Source organism: Lithobates pipiens, unplaced genomic scaffold (assembly GCF_037356315.1).
Source record: "Lithobates pipiens isolate NorthernLeopardFrog02 unplaced genomic scaffold, aLitPip1_a1.2 Scaffold_16, whole genome shotgun sequence".
Taxonomy (NCBI): Eukaryota; Metazoa; Chordata; class Amphibia; order Anura; family Ranidae; genus Lithobates; species Lithobates pipiens.
Genome location: NW_027507748.1, coordinates 501,017,249 through 501,024,125, shown reverse-complemented (window position 1 = coordinate 501,024,125; position 6,877 = coordinate 501,017,249).

Below are 6,877 nucleotides of genomic sequence, written 5' to 3'. Positions count from 1 at the left end.
CATCTCCACGGGGAGAGGACTCCTGGAGCTCCTGGTCCCGCCATCTCACGGGAGTAAGGACCCTCGGAGTGCCGGCGTCGGGTGCCCGGTGTCCGCTTGTTAGCGCAGGGAGGGCCTGTCGCTGCAGGTCAGAGGTGGACTTCGCTCTGACCTTTTGCAGCCTAGTTCTGGGGTCTCACTAGTAGGTCTGTTTGGTGGTGGGTCTCTGCACTGGCTTGGTGTTAAGCAACTGGTTGTTGAGAGCTTTTAGTGAATTAAACCTGTATGTCGTTTCAGGAAAAATCACTAGGAAAAGCTAGACCAGGTCAGAGAAAATGTCCTTCCTGCAAAACCCCCCTCAGAGATTCATGGCAGAAGGCAATGTGCAGAAATTGTATCAGAGAATTGGTGGAAGAGGAAACATCTCAACAATATAAGGATTTGTTTTCTTCGGTTAAAGAGCTGACAAACTCTTTGAGTTCAGTCAAGTCCATCCTGATACAAAACCCTCCCGCACAGACCGAGCCTCAGAACTTACCGCCCAGCCCCAGGGCGTCGTCATCCAGACAGGTGGAAACTGAAGAGTCTGGAGACGAAGGGGGTAGTACTCTCATCTCCTTCAGGGATTCTGAGGAGGAGGAAGAGGAAGAAGATAGCAGGGGCTCCAAATTTAAGCTATCACTAGAGGAAGTAGATGATATTTTAAAAGCAATCTACACTACTCTAGAAATTCAGGAAGAAAGAGTACAACTGTCAGTTCATGACAAAATGTACCAGGGGTTGGACGAAACAAAACGGCGAGTTTTTCCTGTCCACAGGGTCCTCTCAGACTCAGTGAGAAAGGAGTGGAAGGACCCAGAAAAAGCCCCTTTCTTCTCTAAAGCTCTCAAAAGAAGGTTTCCCTTCGAAGATAAGGACTCAGAGGTTTGGAATAAGAAACCCAGAGTCGATGCAGCTTTCTCGCAGGTATCCAGACGAACGGATCTAGCCTTTGAAGATATGGGGATCCTTAAAGACCCAATGGACAAAAAAGCTGACTCCATCCTTAAAAAAGCTTGGGATGCCGCGTCAGTCAGTCTAAAACCAGCAATGGCAGCTACGGTGGTGGCCAGGAATCTGGAATGTTGGGTAGAGAAGCTGAAGAGCCATATTGAGGCGGGGACACCCCGCAAGGATCTCTTAGAGTCCTTTCCACTGATCCTGAATGCAGTCAAATACATGGCGGATGCATCAGCAGAATCAGTTAAACTGGCCGCTAGGTCTTCGGCTCTTGTAAATTCAGCCAGGAGAGCAGTTTGGCTGAAAACATGGTCTGGGGACACTGCCTCTAAGGTCAAGCTGTGTGGTCTTCCCTTCTCGGGTGACTTGCTCTTTGGTCCTGATTTAGAGTCTGTGCTGGATAGAACAGCCGATAAAAAGAAGGCTTTTCCAGTTAAGAAAAAGCAGATGGCTAAAAAGAATTTTCGTGCTTTTCAGCAGTCCCATAAAAAAGACCAGGAGCACAAGAGCAGATGGGGTTCACAGAAGGGCAAAGGCAGGGGTGGAGTCCTCTTTAGATCTCCCCCAGAGCAGTCCCCTAAGAACAAGTGACAATATCTCCCCAGTGGGGGGGAGACTGTCAGCTTTTCGCGAACAATGGGACAGGCTGTCTCCAAATCTGTTCGTGAAGAGCGTTGTCGATCAGGGGTACAGGTTGGAGTTTTCAGAACCACCCCCGAGCAGGTTTTATGTGACAACATTGCCAAGGGATCAGGAGAAGGCCTCTGCAATGAAGCTGTTGTTACAGGAGCTGATACAGCAAGAGGTTCTGATTCAAGTCCCAGTAAGCCAGCAGGGCGGGGGTTTTTATTCACATATTTTTCTGGTGAAAAAACCCTCAGGGAAGTACCGTCTAATCCTGAATCTGAAATTCCTGAACAGGTTCATTCGGTACAAACATTTCAGGATGGATACAATTTTCTCCATCACAAAGCTGTTGACCCCAGAATGCTTCATGGCATCCCTGGACCTAAGGGATGCCTACCTTCATATACCAATTCATCAGGCATCGCAGCAGTTCCTGCGCCTGGCATTGAAGGTAGGGAGTTCGGTATGGCACCTCCAATTCAGGGCTCTGCCGTTCGGACTCTCGTCCTCTCCCAGGGTCTTTACGAAGATTATGGCAGAGGCTTTGGAACCCCTGAAATTGAAGGGGATTCCAGTTGTTCCTTATCTGGACGACCTTTTGTTTTTTGCAGACTCCAGGGAGCAGGTCCTAGTCAATCTCCAGAGGGCCCAGTCTCACCTCGAGGGCCTGGGATGGCTTCTAAACCTAGAGAAGTCAATCCTGACCCCCTCACAGGAAATGAAATTTCTGGGGTATACATTAAATTCGATTCTCCAGAAAGTTTTCCTGCCGTTGGAAAAACAGGAAAAGTTATAGCTAGCTGTACAGCGGATACAGAGCAACCAGACAGTCTCAGTCAGGATGGCTATGGCAGTTCTGGGCCTGCTTACGGCAGCAATCCCGGCTGTTCAGTGGGCCAGGTTCCATTCCAGACCCCTTCAGAGGGAGGTTCTGTCAAGCTGGTCCCATCAGGATCCTTTGGAAAAACAGCTAAAAATTTCGTCAAAGACGAAAAGGGCTCTTTGGTGGTGGAGAGACCAGGCAAACCTCTCAAGGGGCCTGGTGTGGACCTTTCCTGTGGACAAGCGCCTTACTACAGACGCAAGTGCCTGGGGCTGGGGAGCCCATCTGGATGGTCAGACATCTCAGGGGGTCTGGTCCAAACAGGAAGCTCAAAGATCATCCAACTGGAGGGAGTTGAAGGCGATCTTTCTGGGTTTAGTGGCATTTCAGCAGAGTTTGAGAGGCCACCATGTTCAGGTGTTGTCAGACAACACAACAGCGGTTACCTACATTATGAAGCAAGGGGGAACCAGAAGCAGGAGCTTGATGGAGCTGGCCAATCTGTTGTTAGCCTGGGCAGAACAGAACACAGCCTCACTATCGGCAGTGCATCTGAAGGGCTCTCAGAATTTGTTTGCGGACCTCCTAAGCAGGCGCAAATTGCTAGAGGCAGAATGGAGTCTGAATCAGGAAGTGTTCCTGATGATCTCCGAGGCCTGGGGAGTTCCTCAGGTAGACCTTTTTGCCAGCCAGCAGAACTCAAAGGTGGACAGATTCTTTTCTCTTCACCGAGGAGATGCAGCAATAGGGTTGGATGCATTCGCTCACCCCTGGCATTACCAGCTGTGCTATGCCTTTCCCCCCTTTCCTCTAATTCCACTAGTACTGAGGAAATTCAGGGAAGAAAGGACAGACTTAATACTAGTCACTCCTTTTTGGCCAAAAAGACCCTGGTTCGCGGGTCTTCGAAACCTAGCCTCGAAGCCCCCATGGAGGTTACCACTCAGAAAAGATCTGTTATCCCAGGGGACAGTAAGTCATCCAGAAGTGGAACTCCTGCAGCTAACCGCCTGGTTTCTGAGGAGGACCTGTTAAAGGCTAAAGGTCTCTCAGATAAAGTAGTAAAGACCCTGCTGTCCAGTAGGAAGGCAGTTACACAGGCAATTTACATGAAGGTCTGGAAAAAGTTCAACTCCTGGTGCAGTTCTAGAGAACTCAAGGTCAAGAGCACGGTGTCCGTCTTGGAGTTTCTCCATGAAGGAATGGAGAAGGGTCTCGCAGCCAGTACCCTGAAGACTCAGGTGGCTGCCTTATCAGTTTTCTTTGAAAAGACTTTATCTAAAGAAACTTTAATTTCTAGATTTTTTAGGGCTCTTGCTCGAAATAGACCAGTAGCCCTTAAAGACTTTCCCAGTTGGGATTTGTCTACAGTTTTACAGGGTCTCTCGGGAGCACCGTTTGAACCCTTACAAGAAGCTTCTTTACAGAAGGTGGTTTTAAAAACAATCTTTTTGGTGGCCATCACCTCGGCCAGGAGAGTCAGCGAGCTCCAAGCTCTAGCTATTACAGAACCCTTCCTTAGAATTTATCAGGACAGGGTGGTACTGAGGACGGATCCAGCATTCCTACCGAAAGTATCCTCAACTTTCCATCGATCACAGGAAATAGTGTTACCTACATTCTCTGCAAGCCCAGCAAATGCAGGAGAGGAAGTTTTTCACACATTGGATGTGAGAAGATGTCTTTTACAGTTTCTGAAAGTTACTAAAGAATTTAGAAAATCAAACGCCCTCTTTGTGATATTTTCTGGATCACGCAAGGGGGAGAAAGCTTCTAAAAGTACGCTGGGTAGGTGGCTTAAGTTGGCTATAACAGAAGCCTATAAAGCAAAAGGAGAAATACCTCCCTCAGGTATTGCTGCCCACTCTACTAGATCCACGGCAGTTTCCTGGGCTGAAAGGGCCGGTGCCACGCCTGAACAAATCTGCAAGGCTGCCACTTGGTCCAGTTATTCGACATTTCTCCGGCATTACCGGTTAGATCTACTGTCTGCAGCAGATCAGGCCTTCGGCAGGAAGGTACTGCAGGCAGTAGTCCCGCCCTAGGGTAAGTTTCTCGGTTATCCTCTCCGGGGTTGTCCTGAAAGGCGATTTGAGAAAGACTCAGTTAGACTTACCGGTGACGGTATTTCTAAGAGCCTTTCAGGACAACCGTTACTTCCCTCCCTAGGTTATGCTTAGTAAATGTATTAAGTTCTACCATGGTGTTGTGCTTTCTGTGCTTTGTTTTCCAGCGTCGGAAGGCCACAATAACTGAAGCCATGGAGGAGGAGGAGGTGTTTTTAAAGTGGGCATGTGTTTCCTGATTGCAAGGTGGAGCTACTCTCTCCGGGGTTGTCCTGAAAGGCTCTTAGAAATACCGTCACCGGTAAGTCTAACTGAGTCTTTCAGGCGTACTACTTCAGTTGCCAACAATTATTTCCAGGAGAATGATCTCTTCACCCTGACATTTTTCCTAGAGATATGTCAGAGATAGGGTATTTCGGACGTGGACCTATTCGTGTCCAGATTCATCAACAAATTCGACAACTTTATGTCGAGAACGAGGGGTCTGCTAGCGGGCGGAACAGTCTTCCCATGGGATCAGTTTTCACTGATCTATGCATTTCCTCTAGTTCTACTTCCGCACCTTCTCCGCAGGATTAAGCAGGAACAAAAGGAGGTGATTCTAGCGGCCCCAGCAGGTCCCAGAAGATCTTGGTTTGCCAAGATCATAAAGATGGCGGTAAGAGTCCTTTGGACTCTGCCATTATAGCCAGACCTTCTTGCACAAGGTCCGGTATTTCATCCTACCTTACGGACGAAAACATTTAACAGGTTTGACTGTTGAATTCCACACTCTAAAAGATCGTAGGTGATCTCCTTCGGTAGTGTCTACTTTGATTAATGCCAGGAAGCCGGCTTCCAGAATCACTTACATTAGAGTCTGGAAGGCATGTGTTTCTTGGTGTGGATCCAGGGGTTGGCACCCCAGGAAGTATGTCATAGGCAGGATTCCTGATTTCCTGCATATGGGATCTGAAATGAAGCTGGCCTTGACTTCTTTCAAGAGCCAGATCCCAGCCTTGTCAGTATTTTTCCTATGGCCTCTTGCTTCCCACTGTTGGTGCGTAGCACATTCAGGGGGTAACATAGTTTATTCCCCCAATCAAGGCACCTCTAAATCCTTGGGATTTAAAATTGGTCTTATCGGATTTGCTGAATCAGCCGCTTGAACCTTTTACGAGAAATTTCCTTTGTTCTTTTGACAAGAAAGCACATTTTTCTGGTTGCCATTTCTTCTGCTAAAAGAGTGTCGGAACTAGCGGCTCTGTCTTGTAAAGAGCCATATTTCATCATGCATAAGGATAAGGTGGTTTTATGTCCTCATCCTGAATTCCTACCAAAGTGGTAACGGGTTTTTCATTTTATATGAAATATAATATTATAATAAGAATAATGGACTATTATTCTTCCTTTTCCCCAGAGCCTTAATCTAGGGAAGAGAAGGCACTATATTCTCTAGAGGTAGTAAGAGCCATCAGAGTCTATTTAAAGGCGACTGCTCAGGTTCTCAAAACACAGGTTTTGTTTGTACTGCCAGAGCGTCCAAGATGTGGACAGGCAGCGTCAAGATCCACTATTTTCCAAATGGATTTGTCAAGTGAGTGTTCAAGCTTCAGCTTAAAGGAGAAAATTATTCCTTCTCAGGTTAAGAGCACACTCATCCAGGGCGATTAGTGCCTCTTGGGTGGTGCATCTGTAAGGCTGTGACTTGGTCTTCGGTTCATACGTTTATCAGATTTTATCAAATCGATATTGAAGGTCATGAGGTTATTGCCGTTGGGCGCAGTAGACTGCAGGCTGCAGTTTGAGTCCTCCTGTTTTTGTTCTTTCCACATCCACCACAGCCTTGGTCCGTGCCTGTCCCTGCACTGACTGATGTATACCTTCCCCCCCCCCCCCCTTCTTCTTGTTTTTCATAGCGCGCTTGGCACTTTTGAAAAAAATAAGTTGGTGTCGCTTTGATAAGACATTTTAGGACTGGTAGATACAGTAAGCTCTCATCTATAGCCACCTTAAGATGCTATTTTAACCATTTACTGTCTTGGGGCATTTTTCACTTTTCCACAAGTAAAAATCATCTGTTTTTTTGTTTTCTAGAAAATTACTTAGAACCTCAAATGTAAAGTATTTTATAAAAGCAGAGGCTCTGAAAAGTAAAATAATGACTGTTGAAGTTTTTATATGCTACACAATCTTTGTGCAGCCGTTTTTATCAAATGCAACTTTTCAGGGAAAATGCACTAAAAATTTTTGTATATGCAGATACAATATAATACCAAATCTTTTGGTAAAATATTAATGTTTCCTTGAGTAAATACCAAGCATGTCAAGATAATAAGGATAAACTACGGTACCTACATTTTATATATTTTATAGATGACGCTTAACCTTTTAAAAGGTGTTT